Genomic DNA, 19,826 nt, shown 5'->3' with positions numbered 1-19,826 from the left:
AGCCTTCTTTATAGTCCAACTCTCATATCCATACATGACTACTGGAAAAACCTTAGCTTTGACTAGATGTATTTTGTTGGCAAAATAATGTCTCTGCTTTTTAATATGCTATCTAGGTTGGTCATAGCTTTTCTTCCAAGCAGCGAGAGTCTTTTGATTTCATGGCTGCAGTCACCATTTGCAGTGATTTGGGAGCCCAAGAAAATAAAGTCTGTCACTGTTTCCATTGTTTCCCCCATCTATTTGCCATGATGTGATGGGATCAGATGCCATGATCTCAGTTTTCTGAATGTTGAGCTTTAAGCCAACTTTTTCAATCTCCACTTTCACTTTCATCAAGAGGCTCTTTAGTTCCTCTTTGCTTTCTGCCATAAGGGTGGTGTCATCTGTGTATCTGAGGTTATTGATACTAATCCCTGCAATCTTGATTCCAGCCTGTGCTTCATCAAGCCCAGCATTTTTCATGATGCACTCTGCATATAAGTTAAATAAGCAAGGTGACAATATACAGCCTTGACATATTCCTTTCCCAATTTGGAACCAGCCCATTGTTCCATGTCTGTTTCTAACTATTGCTTCTTGACCTGCATACAGATTTCTCAGGAGGCAGGTAAGGTGGTCTGGTATTCCCATCTCTTTAAGAATGTTCCACAGTTTGTTGTGATCCACAGAAAGGCTTTAGCATAGTCAATAAAGTAGATGTTTTTCTGGAACTCTCTTGCTTTTTCTATGATCCAACAGATGTTGGCAATTTGATCTCTGGTTCCTTTGCCTTTTCTAAATCCAGCTTGAACATCTGGAAGTTCTCAGTTCACATATTGTTGGAGTCTGGCTTGGAGAATTTTGAGCATTCCTTTGCTAGTGTGTGAGATGGGTGCAATTTTGCAGTAGTTTGAACATTCTTTGGCATTGCCTTTCTTTGGAACTGGAGTCACACTTGGGTTAAACCCTATCCCTCACACTTGCCGTCTCCATGACTTCAGCAAGTTATTTAACCTGAATTCAGTTTCTCCAGTAGTAAAATGAGCATAATTATGGAACCACTTCCACAGTTGTTGGGAGGATTAGATGTAGCCTTTTAGCACAATGCCTGGCACACAGAAAGTTTCCAAAAATGATGGCAGCTAGTAGTTACAGTAGTGCCAATTCAAGAGAGATCAATAGATGATTGGTCTGAATACACTGAATGCCTGGCCTAGGGGGACAGGGTCTTTTTAGATTTTGGTTTAAACAGCCAAGAACACCTGGGTTTTCACTTGCTGTGTAACGTCATGCAGATGTAGCACCAGGTACCCAAGGCTGGTAAGTATGAGCTCAGCTATCTTTTCCTACAATATTTCTTCAGTGTGGATGAGCTGCCACCAAGCAGACAGTGGGTTTGGAATTTGAGCCAAATCCCAACTTCCCAAATGTGTGGCAAATTTAGCAAAAGAAACATTGCATGATTTTCTTAAAATGTATGCCTTTTCTTTATTACAAATAAAACTTAACTAAAGCCAGCAAACATTAAGTTCTAATTACTACATTTACCATTTGGAACTAGTTTTTAGAGCAAGCTGGCACACTGCAGTTTCCCTTAATATTCAATGATTAAAGTTTGAGAAACGTTAAGTTAGTGGTTCTATCAATTATACATATATTCAAGCTGAAAGACCTTATATAAAGCATATAAATGCTAAGATTTTCTGGTTGAATTGGAGACAGAAACCTCAAGCCATCACTACTGCCTTTCCCCTCAGATTGTTCCCTATCCATTGATCTTGTCCAGGTGATAAAATCTCAAATTCTATTTGACACCAAAAGCATGAGCAGCAAAAGAAAAATCAGTTAAATTTAACTTCATCAAAATTAAAAATTTTTGTTCATCAGAGGACACTATCAAGAAAGTGAAAAGACAACTCACAGAATGGGAGAAGATGCTTAGAAATCATATAAAGGTTTCCATGTCCCCTATCCAAAAGTAGAGCATTCCTAAAAAATATTTTGTAAACCAAAATGCCACAAAGCAGAGAAGCAATTAGCTTAGAACACATCTTGCTAATGAATGCATACGCACAAAATAAATGAAGATAAAGCACAGATGTTCAGAGACAGTTCACAGCTCTGGTGACTGGATGCCTAGGTGCTGAGGATAGATCCAGGGGAGGGAGCTTCTTGGTTTCACTCTCTCAAAGTGCGCTGCCTCTGTAATGGCTTGTTGCAAAACAAATATGACCCATGTAGAGAACAAAGCTGTGGATACCAAGGGGGAAAAGGGAGGGATGAACTGGGAGATTGCTATTGACAAATATAGACTACTGTGCATAAAATAGATAACTTACGATAACTAACGAGCTACTGTATAGTACAGGGAACTCTACTCAATGCCTGCTGTGACCTAAAAGTGAAGGAGATCCAAAAAAGCTGGGATATATGTATATGTATAGCTGATTCACTTTGCAGAAACTAACATTGTAAGGCAATTATACTCAAATACAAATTAATTTTTTAATGCAAAAATGGGTACTAGTGAAGGTCTTTCATAAGTGCAAAATGACCTAAAGCAAACTTGAAAAGCAAGTGATATACCTGTATCTAAAAAGGGAATTCTTACAACTAAGTAACAAAAAGACAATGGTTTGTAAAGGAGCAAAGGACTTAAATAGATATTTTCCTCAAATGGCTAAACAAGCATTTATGAAAATGGAAAGATATTCATCAATGAGAAGATATTCATCATTAGTGAAATGGAAATGGAAAAGCATCTGATCAAAAGTGAAGTGAGAGACCATTTCACATCAATTACATGACTAGAATTTAGAGAAAAAAGAAAATAAAGTAACAAATGTTAGCAGGGATGTGGAAAAATTAGCATCCTCCTAGGGGGGATGTAAAACAATATTGCTGATGGCAAACGGTTTGGCTATCCTTCAAAAAGTCAAACACAGAGAATTACCATATACGTCAGCAATTTCACTCCTGAGTAGAAAGAACTGAAGTCCTCAAAGAGTGAAAACAGGTGTTCACACGAAAACTTGCATACAAATGCTCACAGCAGCACTATTCACAATAACTAAAAGATTGAAACTACCCAAATGTCCGTCAAATGATAAACAGATAAATGTGGCGTATCCGAGAAGGAAAATAATTCGGCCATAGAAAGGAAGTACTGACACATGCTACCACATGAATGAACCTTGAAAATATTACGCATTTCTTTTACATGAAACATGTGGAATCAGCAAACCCATAGTGACATAAGCATATTAGTGGTTGGCAGGGACTGAGGGGAGAAGGAGATGAGAAGTGACTGCTTAATTAGTGTGGTGTTTCCTTTGGGGGGTAATGAAAATGTTCTGTCGTGACAGTTTCACAACATTGTGAATGTACTACATGTTACTAACGGTAAATTTCATAAGTTTTTTAAAAATTCAAATTCTGACTGGGCCCAGGCAGGTAATGGAAGTTAATGAATCCATCCAGGTGTCACACTCTGTAAAGTGGAGTGTGAGGGCCCTAGAGCATTTGGGCCCCTTGTTGCCAACTGCCCAATGTTTGACGAAAAGTAACTGCTTCTCAAGTTGTAAAGCACATACAAGTCACCTGGTGATCCACTTAAAATGCAGATTCTGATTCAGTAGGTCCATGGTGGGCCTTGAGCTATGCCTTTCTAATGAGCTCCCTAATGGAGTTGCAGCTCCACTAACCATAGGTCTAATAGTAAAGGTCAGGTCCACACGTTTTCAAACTTGGCTGCACCCTGGAAGCAATTTGAAAAACGCAGTCTGATGTCATTGGTCAGGGGTGGGATCTGGGTATTAGGATTTTATAAAGCACCCTGTCCCCTACACCTATGATTCTAATGGGCAGCACACTTTGAGAGTCAGTACCCTAAATGACCCCCCTAGATGCTATGCTGGAGAAGGCAATGGCACCCCACTCCAGTACTCTTGCCTGGAAAAAATCCCATTGGCAGAGGAGCCTGGTAGGCTGCAGTCCATGGGGTCACGAAGAGTCAGACACAACTGAGCAACTTCACTTTCACTTTTCACTTTCATGCATTGGAGAAGGAAATGGCAGCCCACTCCAGTGTTCTTGCATGGAGAATCCCAGGGACGGGGGAGGCTGGTGGGCTGCCGTCTATGGGGTTGCACAGTCAGACACGACTGAAGTGACTTAGCAGCAGCAGCAGCAGCAGACTCTATGCAGCTCTAAGAGCCTCAGTGGACATGAGTTTGAGCAAACTCCGGGAGACTATGGTAAAGGACAGGGAAGCCTGGTGTGGTGCAGTCCATGGGATCACAAAGAGTCAGACACAACTGAGCGACTGAACAAAACAAACAAAGAGCCTTTGAGACTGCAATATTTCTGTGTGGGACAAGATAACTGTTCTCTCCGAAGGTAACCTTTTGAGAATAATTAGCCCCTGGAACCTCCTCCCCAAGAAAGCACTCCAAGCTTGAATCCTGAAGGACAGGGACCATAGCTCAGATGCCGTACCGGTCCTGGTATTTTGTTAACTCTTGACAACCTTTTGGGTTTCCTTTTACTGGTAACTCCCTCTCCTTGGGCTTCCTGACCTTTGTTAGCAAGTTTCGTGTAACTGGGTCTGAATTGTTAGCTGAAGCCGCAACCAGGCTAAACCAAGGCTCCTCCTTTAGAGAAAAGAGGAGTACATGCCCCAATCTGCACACCCCACACAGTGACAAAGGCTGCAGGGCTTGCCCAGAGCACAACGGCATGAGTCATCTTGGTGGGGGCACAAAAGGAAAGCAAGCGAGGAGAACAGAGCGGTAAATATGTTCTTGCCTCACCCCATTCAGTGTCAGGAGCAATCTCTGACTACATCTGTATTCTTGCTTGTGCCTCTCACCTCCCAGACCAGCTGTGATCCTGGCTGAAAGAGGAGTAATGAACAAAGCACAGGAAGAACTGAAAGCCCTAACAGAGCTTGAGAAAGAGTGGGCAGGTAGGAATGGGAGCCAGGAAGGGGAATGAAAACCTTGGCAGCACTTCCTGGTAGACCTCCTCTCTGAGAGCATCACTGGGGTTAGTCATGCCTGAGAGGACAGGATGTGAACATATTTGTCTTTATCATCTAGTAAATAGTACATATGTGTGGCTTTCTTTTTTACTTTCATTTTTTACCCCTGATTGCTGTGCTTTACCTCTTAATGTGGTCACTTTGAACATCACTGGCATAAATTTACAATAGGAGAACATCCGTGGTAAGGAGCACACCAAGTTGGGCAACTGTCTGGGATAAGCACACAGGAACAGAGAAATTAGCCTGATCCTACAGACCTAAACTGTATTGCTTTAGTAACCCAGGAAATGTGGTCTCTTTTGTCTGTAACTGACGCCCTTCTGGAAAAACTTAAGATTTCAACCTTCCTGAACCAAAAGATAAAGCGATTAAGGCAAAACCATCATATTGAATCCTTGATCAATAAAATGTATGTGCAAAGGGATTTAGAAAACATCTTAAAGACCAACAACCATATTCTTTCCAGAAGCAATAAGAAGTAGGAGGGTCCAAACAATTCAACTAAGGACAGGAACTAGGAAAGATGATTATCAGTGCTGAAAGCCAAAATCTAGTCACCCACTCACCAGCAAGGGCAGATCTTTTCCCACTCTGCATTCCCCAGGTCCTGAATGTGGGCCAAGGGACCTTGCTTCTTACTGCCTTTTCCAGGAAACCTGCCTGTCTCCTTCCTTGGGCGCCTGTCAACCTCACGTGTGCTGGTATTGTGGCTCCTCCACATAAGAAGTGATACCTACCTGCCTCCTTAACTAAATTATCAGGTCCTTGAGAGTTGGGACAGTCTAGTTCATCCCAGTATCGCCAGCACAGCATCTGCACAGAGTAGCTGCTCATTTAATGTTTGTGGCATTAAATAAACAGAACAAATAATGCTGAATAAGCCTACTCAGAGGCCTCACCAGCACTGAAAACTCAACGTCCAAAGCTGAACCCGACAACCAACTCAGCTCTGGTATTTACACACCTGTGGAAACAGGGAACACTCTACTTCAGAACAGCCCACTCCACTGTTGCCTAGTTTTGGCCATTATTTTTTGCAATAATAATAATAACAGTAAACACTATGGTCTTAGTATATAGTAGGTGTTTCTAAGCATTTAAAATTTGTTAATTAATTTTTGTAGCTACTCGATGATTGTATTCACTAATCCCAGTTTATAGATGAGATAATAAGGTACAGAGATGTTAAATAATTTATTCAAGGTCATAATCTAGTGACAGAGCTGAGATCAACCAGGCCCAGCCCAGCCCCGGTATCAATAATCTCAACCACTAAACTTTAAGTCTCAACATTATTAACAGAATGTCTTCCTCTTACTTCTCCACTAGTAGTCATTCAGAGCTGGGATCAGAAACCAGGTCCTTGCAATACTCTACATGGGTAATACCCTAGTACATGGTCCCTGCAATGCACTTCATGGCTTGAAACAGACAGGACTGTCTCTGTTTGAAGTCTGGTTTGAGAGTTATTGTTGCCAGACTTAAATAGGGCCAAAGGAGGATGAATGTGACCCAGGGCTCATTCATTATGTGGATGAACGCCAATCGACATAATGGGGTGATAGTCTTATGGTTCCCTGTTTTCTTACTACCCCCAGTTGGAGTTTTTGTTTTCCTTTCAATTACCTTTATAAAAAGTGTGGTTGCAACTTCAAACCACAAACCACTTAAATTTTATTGGCAAGTACTTCCTCTAATAGTTGGAGTCCCATTGAACAGTGAACTATTTGTCACCAGACACACTTGTTTTTACAGTTTTTATAATGTTTGGAAATTGGATGAGTGTCTCTGGCTTCCATCCTTTCTCTGGTCCTACAGCAGGCCTAGTTCAGCTCCCATTGTCTTTTCCCTGAACAGCCTCCAGGCTGGTCTCCCAGTCTCTCCTGACCCATCTTATACTTGGTCTTACAGTTTCATTTTTCTAAAGTACAGCTTTAGGGAATCTCCTAGCAGTCCAGTGCTTAGGACTCCAAACGCTTTCACTGCTGAGGGCCTGGATTGAATCCCTGATCAAGCAACTAAGACCCCACAAGCTGCACAGTGTGGCACCTCCCCAAAAAAGAGTACATCTTTAACCGTTTGCTCAAAAATCATTTGACCCCAGTTCAGTTCAGTTGCCCAGTCATGTCCGACTCTGCAACCCCATGGACTGTAGCATCTGACACCAAGCCTGCAGTTAATCCCCATCATCTGTTCCAGCTGCCTTTGGGTGCTTACCTTCCATGAATTTTCACTGAACATTATGCTCTATCTTCCTATCTTCTAGGCTGGTCCTGCATTCTTCTTGCTTCTGGACTATTTCCCTCTCTGCAATTCTTTTGTTCATGCACTCACTCACTGATTCTTTCATTTGTACATACATTCAATCAGCAACTTAAAGGCCCCATGCTCCAAGCGAGGTCTTATGCTGAGGACCAGGAATACAGCAACAAATTAATGATGCTCCTCTCAAGAAACTGATTTCCATTGCCTTAAAGATTAATTATGTGGATTATCTTTTCATGTGCATATTAGCCATTTGCATATCTTGTTGGGAGAAATGTCTATTCAAGATCTTTGCCCATTTTAAAGTTGAATTATTTGTCTTTTTATTATTGAATTGTAAGTTTTTATATGATAGATATCCCAGTTTTCTAATTGTTTCCCTTATGCTTTTGTATTTTCTAAGTTTTCTACAACGATGAGTGACTCTGATAAGTAGAATATCTAAAATGTGATACTAACCTATGTGAAAATGTGGAAATCGTACTAATCAAACTTATGAATGGTATTAAACGAGGAAGAATGCTAATGTATTGGGGTTTTTTTTGTTTTACAAAATCAAGATCCATTCTTGGAGGAGCAGAACTATGGGTCAAATATTTAGTGTGAACTTCCTCACTTCAACAATTTTGTCAGTGTGTTTGATAAAGTGATCTTTTCTGTGTAAGCGGAAGCTGAAATTAGATGATATCCTGCATGTTCAACCGGCACTGTCTATGATTTTCGGTTAAGGTAGGGGTAGAACTCTCTTGACAAGGGATCATAAAAAAGCAATCTGAAGGTCTCGGTGTCCCACAGACTCAGTGGGGGTCAACACGTGATGCGACTGATGAAAAGAGAGGACGTGATCCGAGATGACAAGAATCAAAGCAGGGTATCTGAACTGAGGGAGACGTTTGTCCTGCCAATTGAGCTGCTCAGACCATACCAGAAGCATGTTCCCACTTCTGAACGACACTCCAGGAATCGGAGCACCATCTATGTGGCTGGGTTGGGGAGGGAAGGGCTAGGAGGAAAGTGCCGGGAGGATGGCCACTTCAGAAAAGTCGTGATCACGGCACTGTGTCTCTGAAGGGTTTCCCTGGGCAAAGGCATCAGTGTGGTCTGCCAGGCCTGTATCATCTCACTTAACTGGAAATTCACAGCTGCCTCACTGGGCAGGATTTCTTCTTACCTACACCACAAGACCCAGGGCTAGACTCACGGCAGTTCCAATGGCCCCTCATCTTGGAAGCTGAAGACCCAAATGGCAATCAGGTGAAAATCTGACCCAAGGTCCACAGAGCAGGAAGAAGGAGACGCCAAAGACACTCTAGGGCAGCAAATTCAAATTGTCCTGGGGTCCAAGCTGGCAAGGAAAACCAACCTTTTAAATGTAAACCTTTAAAATGAGCACCTGCCTTTTAAATGTATACAAGTTTCTTCACTTTCACAGATAAATATGTTGGGCTCCATTTTTTAAAACAAATGACTTGATCTTTTATTTTTCCTTTTTTTCAGAAAAAACTAAAAAAATGTTTTATTTTTATAATTAAAAATCAGCAATGTACAATGAGAAATGGCATCCCAGTCATCCTTATTTCTGGGGTGACAACAGGGAAATGAAGGGACATCTGTGAAAGGACTGCAGCAGGCCCAGTGAAGCCAGGCTTCCCACTCTGTTAAAGAGGAGCTAAAAATTGGGATTTTTACATGAAATCATCCAATTTCTAAATCTTGATGCTGATGGAGGGGACATATGTACATCTATGGCTGACTCATGTTGATGTTTAACAGAAAACAACAAAATTTTGTAAAGCAATTATTCAATTAAAAAATAAATTTTAAAAATATATTTTTAATTTAAAAAAGAAAATATCATACAGGGGCTGGAAATACCTCTATAACATCTCTGCTGGGGTCATCTTAACTCTTCTGCTTGCATATCTGGGAACTGGACCCCAACCCTACGAATTCAGCCACCTCTGTACGTGGACTGCTGCAACTGGTAGGAACAGATTCTTCAAATTAAAATGAAATCAATCTCTTTATAGTGTTCAATACACCCGCCTGACCACCCCTGACCTGCATAGCCTCTGCCACTCAGCCACTCTGTCTATCCATTCACTCATTACACAGACAGGCTCTGGAATCCAGCGGATAGGGTTCCACACAAATTGAATATGTGCTTTCTCTATCTTTGAGTCCCTTGAGGCCTGGAATCCAGGTAGATTCCCTGGGTGGGAACATGGTCTCCCAAGCCCTCTCCTGTATGAAGACTGCCCCGGGAAGAAGTTCCCTTGCGGACCCTGTGTGTGCTTCTCCTGGGCAGCAGCCTGGCAGTGAGTTTACAGGGTCTATTGGACACGAACCCTGGACATGCCAGTGATGTTGCAGCCCAGGCCTCCCCGCTGTGTAAACAGGCGTTAACATCCACATCCTGGCAGATTTTGAGTGATGTACAGGTTGTTTTAATGGGAATGTGCTACACACAGTGTCAGGATTGTGACAAGTGGTGTTGACACAGAGGCATGGAAGGAACTTGGGATCCCACAAGGCTAGGTTTGAATCCAGGTTCAGACACTTTGGGCAGAATATCTGATTTATAAGAGCCTCTATTTTCTGATCTATAAAATAAGGATAAAACTGCCTAGTGAAGGCCTGTTTTTTGAATTTGAAATTAGCTGTAACGGCACACACTGAATGTTCTGCACAGTAAGCGCCCAGGAGAGGGTAAGCTGTTGATGGCGGTGTAACCAGTAGAGGGCACCAAACTACTCCGTAAATGAGGTTGGCCTGCCACATTCAACACAGGTGCAAGCCTTTACCTATGCAAAGCCAGTGGGGGACAGGAACACGGACACGGGCACACACACTCTCACACACACACACACTCATACACACACTCATACACATCTTCGTTGAAAAGTTAGAAATTATGCTTTACATTGTACTATTGGGCAGGGGGTTCATTTATTAACAAAAGCAGCTTGGGGTAATGGAACGAGCACCCCAGAAGGAAGGGAAACCCATCCTAGGACAGGGGTTCTTGTCCTTGTGTGACCCTGGGAAAGTCTGGATCCTTGTTTGAAGCCCAAGAGGGTTGAACCAGATGATCTCTAAGGGACCTTCTAGATGTCTATGACTAAGATTCTGGGACATATATTTCACGAAGCATGCAGGTGGTCGGGATTGCCATGGGGAGAAACGGACTGAACGACCTCTGAATGCCCTCCTGGGGCTGCAATTTGACGTTTGTACACAGTCACGGGAAGCCTCACACGGGCTAATCCTAGCCTCACAAAGGAGTGTGGTTAGAGTCGCTGGGTGGTGGCGAAGTTTTTCTACAAGCACACATGATGCTTATCATCTTTTGTGCAGGTTGATGCTGAAGCCACAGAGACCACCCAGCCTGACAAAGAAAGGAATTCTTGTCTGCAGTTGACAGCCTTCAGGTTGATGGTTTTCCATTTGCCCCGGAGGCTGTCACTTGCAGAACAATAGCAAGGAGCAGGGTGGCTCTCACCTGAGACTGGAGCTGCCAGGGGCGGGGGAAGGGGGGTTACTGCTGTCTCTCCTCTAGGACGTGGAGGGTGTAAGTCAGCAGCTGGCATGCAGTAGCCGTGCCTGGAGAGGCTGTGGAGGATTATTTCCTGTGTAGATGGGGTTGTACGCTACAGATCAGAAAGCAGTAAGTGCTTAGCACATTACTGTTCATTAAAAAAAATTATAATGAATTATTGATACACACAAAACATAGATTAATCTCAAACCTCAAACGGAGTGAAAGAAGCCAGACACAAAAGATTACATACTGTATAATCCCACTTCTGTGACCTTCTAGAGAAGATAAAACTTAGCTATATGGTGCTAGAAATTAGATCAATGGCTGGTTCCTTAGGAGTGGGAGAAGCTGACTGCAAAGGAACAGGGAGGAACTTTCAAGGAGGTGGAAACTCTATGTCTTAATTGAGTGATGATGAGATGGTGCACCTTTGTAAAACTGAACTGTTTACATAAAATCACTGCGTGTGATTGTCTGCAAATTATATTTCAATAACACTGATTAAAAAATTGAACTGCAAAAACAAGTTTAGGGACTTCCCTGGCAGTCCAGTGATTATAGCTCAGCATTTGTTACTGCTGTGAGCCTGGGTTCAACTCCTGATTAGGGAACTAAGATCCCACAAGCCACATGGTGCAGTTAAAATACAAACAAAAACAAGTTTAATGACTTTCTTATTATCAAAATAAATACATGTTGAGAGTTCTTTGGTGACCTACTGGTTAGGATTCCAGGTTTCATTGTAGGGGAACTGAGATACAAGGTGCACAGCACAGCCAAAAAAAACAAACAAACTATGTTCACATTAGAAGACTGAGAAAATACAGACATGTTTAAAAAAAAATAAAGATAAACCATCCATAATCCCATCACCCAGAGGTAAACATGGTTATCATTTCGATAAGGCTAGTGCCAGACCTTTATCACAGAAATGAAATAATAATCTGCATTATCATTAATTTATTTGTGCATTAAATAGCCAACATAAACACATAATTACAAAGGGCATAAAGTAAAAAATAAATCTCTTTCCCAGTCCCCCTCTCTAGAAGCAATTACTCCCATCATTCACTTGTATATCCTCCTGGAAATATGTTATGCTTTTACAAAAATATATGTGAGATGATCATGAAGGAAAAGATGGTAGCATACCCTATGTACAATTTTCACCTGTATTAATCTATATTTTAATATAATATGACATGAATATCTTTCCATTTTATTGAGATTTTCTACAGTGTCATTTCTAAGCAACTTTTGATTCAAGTAGAACATAAAAATCTAAAATATGCAAAAATTATAAGTGTAAAGTTCAAAGTGTTTCCATATATTGAATCTACTTTCATATCCAGTACCAATGAACCAAGAACTTTCAGACATTCAATCTGGATTTAGAAAAGGCAGAGGGAAAAAAAAAGAAAAAAAAAAAAAAAGAAAAGGCAGAGGAACCAGAGATCAAATTGCCAATATCCGTTGGATCATAGAAATAGCAAGAGAATTCCAGAAAAACATCTACTTCCGCTTTATTGACTACACCAAAGCCTTTGACTGTGTGGATCACAACAAACTGTATATTCTTCAAGACATGGGAATACCAGACCACCATACCTGCCTCCTGAGAAATCTGTACGCAGGTCAAGAAGTGACAGAACTGGTCATGGGACAACAGACTGGTTCCAAATTGGGAAAGGAGTACATCAAGTCTGTATATTGTCATCTTGCTTACTTAACTTATATGCAGAGTACATCATGCAAAATGCCAGGCTGGATGAAGCGCAGGCTGGAATCAAGATTGCAGGGATTAATATCAATAACCCCAAATACACAGATGATACCACCCTTGTGGCAGAAAGCAAAGAGGAACTAAAGAGTCTCTTGATGAAAGTGAAAGAAGAGAATGAAACAGCCGGCTTAAAACTCAACATTCAGAAAACTAAATCATGGCATCTGGTCGCATCACGTCATGGCAAATAAATGGGGAAACAATGGACACAAAGACTTTATTTTCTTGGGCTCCAAAATCACTGTAGATGGTGACTGCAGCCATGAAATTAAAAGACACTTGCTTCTTGGAGGAAAGCTATGACCAACCTAGACAGCATATTAAAAAGCAGAGACATTACTTTTCCGACAAAGGTCCTTCTAGTCAAAGCTATGGTTTTTCCAGTAGTCATGCATGGATGTGAGAGTTGAACCATAAAGAAAGCTGTGCACTGAAGAACTGATACTTTGGAACTGTGGTGTTCGAGAAGACTCTTGAGAGTCCCTTGGACTGTATGGAGGTCAAACCAATCCATCCTAAAGGAAATCAGTCCTGAATATTCATTGGAAGGACTGATACTGAAGCTGGAGCTCCAATACTTTGGCTACCTGATGCGAAGAACTGACTCCTTAGAACAGACCCTGATAGTGGGAAAGGTTGAGAGCAGGAGGCAAAGGGGATGACAGGATGAGATGGTTGGATGGCATCACTGACTTGATGGACATGAGTTTGAGCAAGCTCCAGGAGTTGGTGACGGATAGGGAAGCCTGGCATACTGCAGTCCACGGGGTCACAAGAAGTCGGACATGACTGAGCCACTGAACTGAACTGAATATAAAACAACAGGTCATTACCAGCATTTCAAAAAACCTTTCACTGTCTCCTGCTGGCTGCTGCTGCTGCTAAGTCACTTCAGTTGTGTCTGACTCCGTGCGACCCCATAGATGGCAGCCCACCAGGCTCCCCCGTCCCTGGGATTCTCCAGGCAAGAACACTGGAGTGAGTTGCCATTTCCTTCTCCAATGCATGAAAATGAAAAGTCAAAGTGAAGTCGCTCAGTCGTGTCCGACCCTCAGCGACCCCTTGGACTGCACCCTACCAGGCTCCTCCATCCATGGGATTTTCCAGGCAAGAGTACTGGAGTGGGGTGCCATGGCTTTCTCCATTCACTGTCTCCTAGTTCTCCTAAACACTATCTCCTCTCCTGCAAAAGAAGCCATGATCCTAACTTCTAATTTCTAGTGAGTTTTGCCTGTTTTTTAAAAATCTTTACACATTATTTATATACTAATAATAGAATTACACAGTATTTATTCTTACATCTGTATTCTTTCACTTCACAGTATATGAATGAGATTAATTCATGTCATTGCATACAGCAACATTTCATTCACACATACTGCCATAGAATATTCCTTTATATAAATACATCACAGTTTATCTATCCATTCGGCTGTTGATGGACACAGGGGATATTCTCAGGTTTTGGCTGTTGTAGCTGTTCATATTCTATAGAACATGAACATTCTGTAGATGTCTTTTGGTGAGTATATGTGTACATTTCTGATGCATACATGGCTAGGAGTGTAACTGCTAGGTCATAGATATGCACATATTCAGCATTAGAAGAAAAAAAGTCTCCAAAATGATCACACCAATTTCAACTCTCCTGACTGAGAGTTCCAGCTCCTCTACATTCCACCTACAAGATCAGTTTTAATGGCCATATAGCATTTCTATTTCATACAAATACGCCATACTTCCTTTTACCTATTTCCTGTAGTACAGGGATTCCTAACTCTTTTTGGGCCATAGACACACTGATGTTCTGACAAAGCTTGAGGACCCCTTCTCCGAGCATGACATACTAAAATATGACTTTACTATTAACATGCTAAATGATAACATCTAGCAGCAGGTCTAATCATCACAGTAACATCAAAATTCCAAAATGAGCATAAATATGAAAATGCTTATTGGTCTTTAGTGTTGCTTCTCCTGTGAAATGCATATCTTAGTTTTTGCCAATTTTAATGGCCTTTTTATTTTCAAACTTTTATATAAGCACTCGTGTGTTACACATATTACCCATCTCTGTGAAATGTTACAATTTTTTGTCATTAGCTTTGCCATTATGTTTATTTTTAAATAATATCTTTATTGAGGAAAACTCGTATAACATAAAATTCACCCTTTTTAAAGGAGAGACTTTGGTGGCTTTCAGTATAAATCAGCATGTTTTCAGGGCTTGTCCATGTTGTAGCAGGTATCACTATTTCATTCCTTTTTATGGCAGAATAATACCCCCTTGTATGGTATGGCAGATCAGATTTTTATCAGTTGATAGCCAAGTGGGTGGTTTCCACTTTTTAGCCATTATGAATAATGCTGCTATGAACATTCAAGTAGCAAGTTTTTGTGGGGACATGTATTTTCATTTCTTTTGGGGATATACCTAGGAGTATAATTTCTGGGTCATATGATAATTCTACATTTAAAAACTGCTAGACCATTTTCCAAAATGGCCACATCATTTAAAAATTCCACTAGCCATGTAGGAGATGTTTACGGTTTTTTAATAAATTAAAATTTTTAATTTTACATAGAAAAATAAGTCAAATCTATGTTTTTCTTTATGCTTTTGTCTTTGAGTTATTCTTAGAAAGACTTTCAAAAAATTATAGAAATAGACTTTCCAAAATTATAGAAATAGCCTCCTATACACACACACACACACATTCTTTTAGTACTTCTGTGTTTTTCCTTTTTGTAAATAGAAACTGTAAACAACTCCTTGGAATCTACGTTATACAATGCCAGGCCTTCCTACTCTCTCTGCCATTTTTAATAGACTCTTTTTTTTTTGATAGATTTCTTCATCCATTTCTGTCTGCCTTCTAATTAACAGCAATTTCCCCCAGATTCAGAGGTATGGTGAATTGTTACTAGACTCTTTTCTTGTTTCTTCAGTTTTTATGGTTGTTTCAGATAATTCTAGCCATATGTCTTTTTTCTTTCCGACACAGGATTTTTAAATAAAGTGCTCATCTGAATGTGTTTCTCAGCGGTATAAACATTTTATCAGAACTTAGGAGAAAAGGATGTGGATGGTGTTCTAGACACACTTGATTTCGTGTGTCCTTTTTCCTGCTTTCATCATCTTTAGAGTGAAGGGAAACCCTGTGCTCGGTAGGAAGACAAGGGCTGTCTGGATGAGCGCTGAAGGGACTAGCAAGGGCTGAGAGGAGTGCGGGAGTCTCTGGGGAACACTCAGTTGGTTTTCCAGCCTGTCCTCTGCCTTTTCCTAATTCTACCCACCACCTCAGAAACAGAAAGTAGACTGTTTCCACTTGAAACAGTGTAATGAAGCCTCATACTTCCAAATTTTCACCCCATTTTTATTCTGTTTTATCCTTATTACAATCCTGGGAGGTTAGACAGGACCAGGGTTTATTAGCCCCATTTCACAGATGAAGAAACAGAACCCCCAAGAGGGGAAATGCTGAAACCATAAGTCTGGGACCTGGTAAAGTGGGATCTTAACAGTCCAAGACTCCTGACTTAAAGCCTCAAAAACCCCTGTTCAGCATGCAAAGAGGGTCAGAGGTCTAGGGTGTGTACACATACAGCCCTCAAAAGGAATGTGGGGTTTTGTGGTTTGGGTTTTTCTTCCCCTTTCTAAGCACGCTTCGCATGCCAGCAAAGGGTGTGCGTATGTGTGTTGGGGGATGGGAGGGGTGAGTTTCAGAAGTGCATGTCATTCCTGAGCCATTTTCTAAAGGACGTCAAAGCACGAAACATGTGATGAAGCTCACAAGTCCCTTCTGGTCTTCTGGTGTCTTATCAGAGCCCAGCTTCCACAAGGGAATGACAGAATGGGACTCAACCTGATGGTGGGAACTGGGTGACATGACACGTTCAGCGGTTTATTGTGACAGGTACCTGAGCTTCAAATAGAAGCTCTGTGACAATAGAGAGGGACAAGCTCTGCTTTGTGGGCCCCAAAATTAAAGTTGGTAAGGGAGAGCTCAGAATCCCAGCCCTGGACTCTGGCACCCTAATCTCTGGCCCTGCCACCTCGCTGTGCAGACCTGTACCCCTGCTTTCAGGCAGGCATAAAATGCCATATAAAATGTTACACCAGGGATTTCTCTGGCAATCCAGTGCAGGGGGTGCAGGTTCAATCCCTGGTCTGGGAACTAAGATCCTGCATGCCTCATGGCCCAAAAAACAAAACATGAAACAGAAACAGTGTTGTAACAAATTCAATAAAGACCTTAAGAAAATGGCCCACGTTAAAAAAAATTGTTAAACCAAAGTACAGCTGTCTTTGTCTGTGTGCCATTAGAAGATATTTCAACCCAACATAAAATCACTGGTGGCTCAGATGGTAAAGTGTCTGCCTGTAACGCAGGAGACCTGGGTTCAATTCCTGGATCAAGAAGATCCCCTGGAGAAGGCAATGGCACCCCACTCCATTAGCCTTGCCTGGAAAATTCCATGGACGGAGGAGCCTGGTAGTCTACAGTCCATGGGGGTCACAAAGAGTCGGACACGACTGAGCGACTTCACTTTCTTTCTTTTCTTTCTTTCTTTCAACCTAACAAAATGAATGGGTTCTTATTACAAAATCCTTGTAATTCCGCAGTCAGCTTGTCTGAGCCCCAGTGCCGGGCCCTCTGTTGCTGGGTGTTCACCTGTGGCTGACAGATGCTGCACATTCAGAAGAAAAGGCAGAACTGGAAGGTGGCTTGGGCTTTCACAACGGCCACAGGTGTTCTGCCCTGCCTCGCTGCGTCTCCCTTTATGCGCTCTGCCAAATGACACGGATGATGGTGAAGACTGGTCCACCTCTCTGAGGTGTTACCACCTAGGAGGATGTGCTCTGTGGGGCAGCTTTCATTTGCCTGCCTGTGTTTCCCCTGGGCAAGTGGGACTCTTAAAAATAACTTCAAAACTTTGAGTCGGGGGGAAAGGGGGCAGTTCAGGCTCTAAATTTAGTAAGAAAACATTAGGAAAAAATTAGAGTGAAGCATAAAGAAAAGTCTAACCAGGACATGTATAAGACTAGGGTTGAAATCTGCTGGTGATGGCCAGAGAATAGTAAGAAAGAAACCAAATTGTTTGTATTTTTCTTTAAAACAGACAAACCTCACCATGAAATGCATGCTCTTTGCCATCTGACATCATTACAAATAAATACAGTTTCCCAAATGCAACCTTTCTATTTTTTATTCTAATCCTTCAAGTGTTCCTGAAAGCCTGGGCTAGAAGATGTAATTTCCCAGTTTGGGTCTTAGTTTCCCTGTCTATAACATGGAAGGACTTTGAACACACACAACCACTCAGGGTCCTTCTAGTATAGTTTCTATTATTTTTACATAAATTCAACTTAACACACACCACTGAACCCTTATTCTAGACCATTTGTTCCTGGCTCTGATCATGCAGAAGATGCTTGTTTCCTGCCCACAAGGAGCCACTGTTCACTGGGCCGGATGAGACCAGTGGAGAGGCTTGTGATTCAAAGCCTGGTATATACACAGCCAAGGGATGCAGAGGACCAAAGAGTGACAGAAGGAGGGATCTGGCTTTGAATGCTAAGGCAAGGGGTGTGCAGTTCATTTGGCAGGTACTGAGGAGCCACTGAAGGTCCGAAGGAAGAGATGTACTGTCATCAGAACTGTACTTCAGGAACATGGATCTGGCAAAATGGGCCTACTGGTTTTCCTAAAGGTCCCCCCAGGTGGCAAATGGAGGCACTGATAGAACCCACCCAGGCTGACTCCCAAGCTTGGGCATGTGACTCTCCAAGAAAGCCACAGAAACACTCTAGATAAGCTTTAAAACAACAACTGCTTAGACTGTTTAGACACCAGCATCTTATCCAAAAGGATACACTAGGGGAAAATAACCTCTGCCAGGAAGGGCTAAAGATTTACTTCCTAATTCCTAAGTATTGAAAGCTGACCCCCCAAATATATGTCCACATCCTAATCCCTGGTGCCTCTTGTAGGGCAAGAGACAAGAATAAATTAAGGATCTTGAGAGGTGGAATTTATCCTGGATTACTCAGATAGCCCTACCTGCAATCACATGCATCCTTATAAGACAGACACACAAAGAAAAGGAGGAAGAAGCAATGTGACCCCAGAGATTGGTGTGATGTGGCCACGAGTTAAAGAAGGCCTGGAGCCACCAGAAGCTGGAAGAGGCAAGCCATGGATTCTCCTGAGAACTTCAGAAAAGAGGGTGGCCTTGCAACACCTTGACTACAGACTTCCGGCCTCTAGAACTGTGAGAGAATAAACGCCTGCTGTTTTAAGCCACCAAGGCAGTGGTAATTTGTTACAGCAGCCACAAGAAACTAACACAGAGATCACTTTTTGTTAAATTTAATCAATTCATTTGAATTGATAATGCATGCATACAGGGTCAACACTCTGTAAGGGTAAAGGATAAATACTGAAAGGGAAATCTCCTTCTTTTCCATGCCCACCAGTTACCATCTTCCTCATCAGATGAACATTAAATCCTGTGTGTGTGCGCCTACAGATTTGTAAATTTCCCCCAAATTATATGGAAGGTAGCATGTGGTCATGGGGTAACAAAAATAGACCTTATCCTTGCAGACAGACAGACAGATGGACCTGGTTCAGATTCCAACCCATATACGGAGACTCTCTGGACAAGCTCCCCAACTTTGAAGAGACTTTGTCTTCCCCTCTGTAAAGTGGAGACTAGGACTGCGATGAGGATTAAATGAGATGGCGTGGGTGAGGCTCACAGCAGAGAGTGGTGTGTGGCTGCACAGTTCCCATCTTGTGAAGGACTGTCGCTGCTGTTTACCTGGCCTGTTGGGGGCGCTTCTGAGTTCAGCACTTAGAATCAGTCAGCACGTCTTTTGCCAACAAGCCTAAGAGAGATGGCTGCATTCTTGTCATTCCAGGGTTATTTCTGACGATCTGTCTGTCTGCGGGCCCTTCTTTCAGTGTTGATGGAAAACCAAGGTTATGTAACATCAATAAGCCAATTCTTAAAACCATAAAGAGAAAGTAAGGAACATGAGGGGTAAGCAGATGTGTCTGGGCTACACAGACAGGATTCTGGGCCTTCACCCACACTGTTCCTTCACTTGCAGGAGTACAGGTGAAGGAGTACCAAAAATTCCAATCACAACTCTGCACTGGGGTCCTCAGGGTAATAGAAACAACAGAAGAGTTAGATAATTC

At 42.0% G+C, this 19,826-nt stretch overlaps 1 protein-coding gene across 1 annotated transcript in view; it reads right to left on the bottom strand.

Annotated features, from left to right (window-relative positions):
• The window catches only part of XPA (XPA, DNA damage recognition and repair factor), a 141,474-nt gene that overhangs the window by 42,398 nt on the left and 79,250 nt on the right, over positions 1-19,826 (bottom strand). The gene's annotated exons all lie outside the window — the stretch shown is intronic.

This window comes from Ovis aries, chromosome 2 (genome assembly GCF_016772045.2).
Source record: "Ovis aries strain OAR_USU_Benz2616 breed Rambouillet chromosome 2, ARS-UI_Ramb_v3.0, whole genome shotgun sequence".
Classification (NCBI taxonomy): domain Eukaryota; kingdom Metazoa; phylum Chordata; class Mammalia; order Artiodactyla; family Bovidae; genus Ovis; species Ovis aries.
The sequence above is the reverse complement of the archived record's forward strand: the minus strand, read 5'-3'. Positions and strand labels throughout refer to the sequence as shown.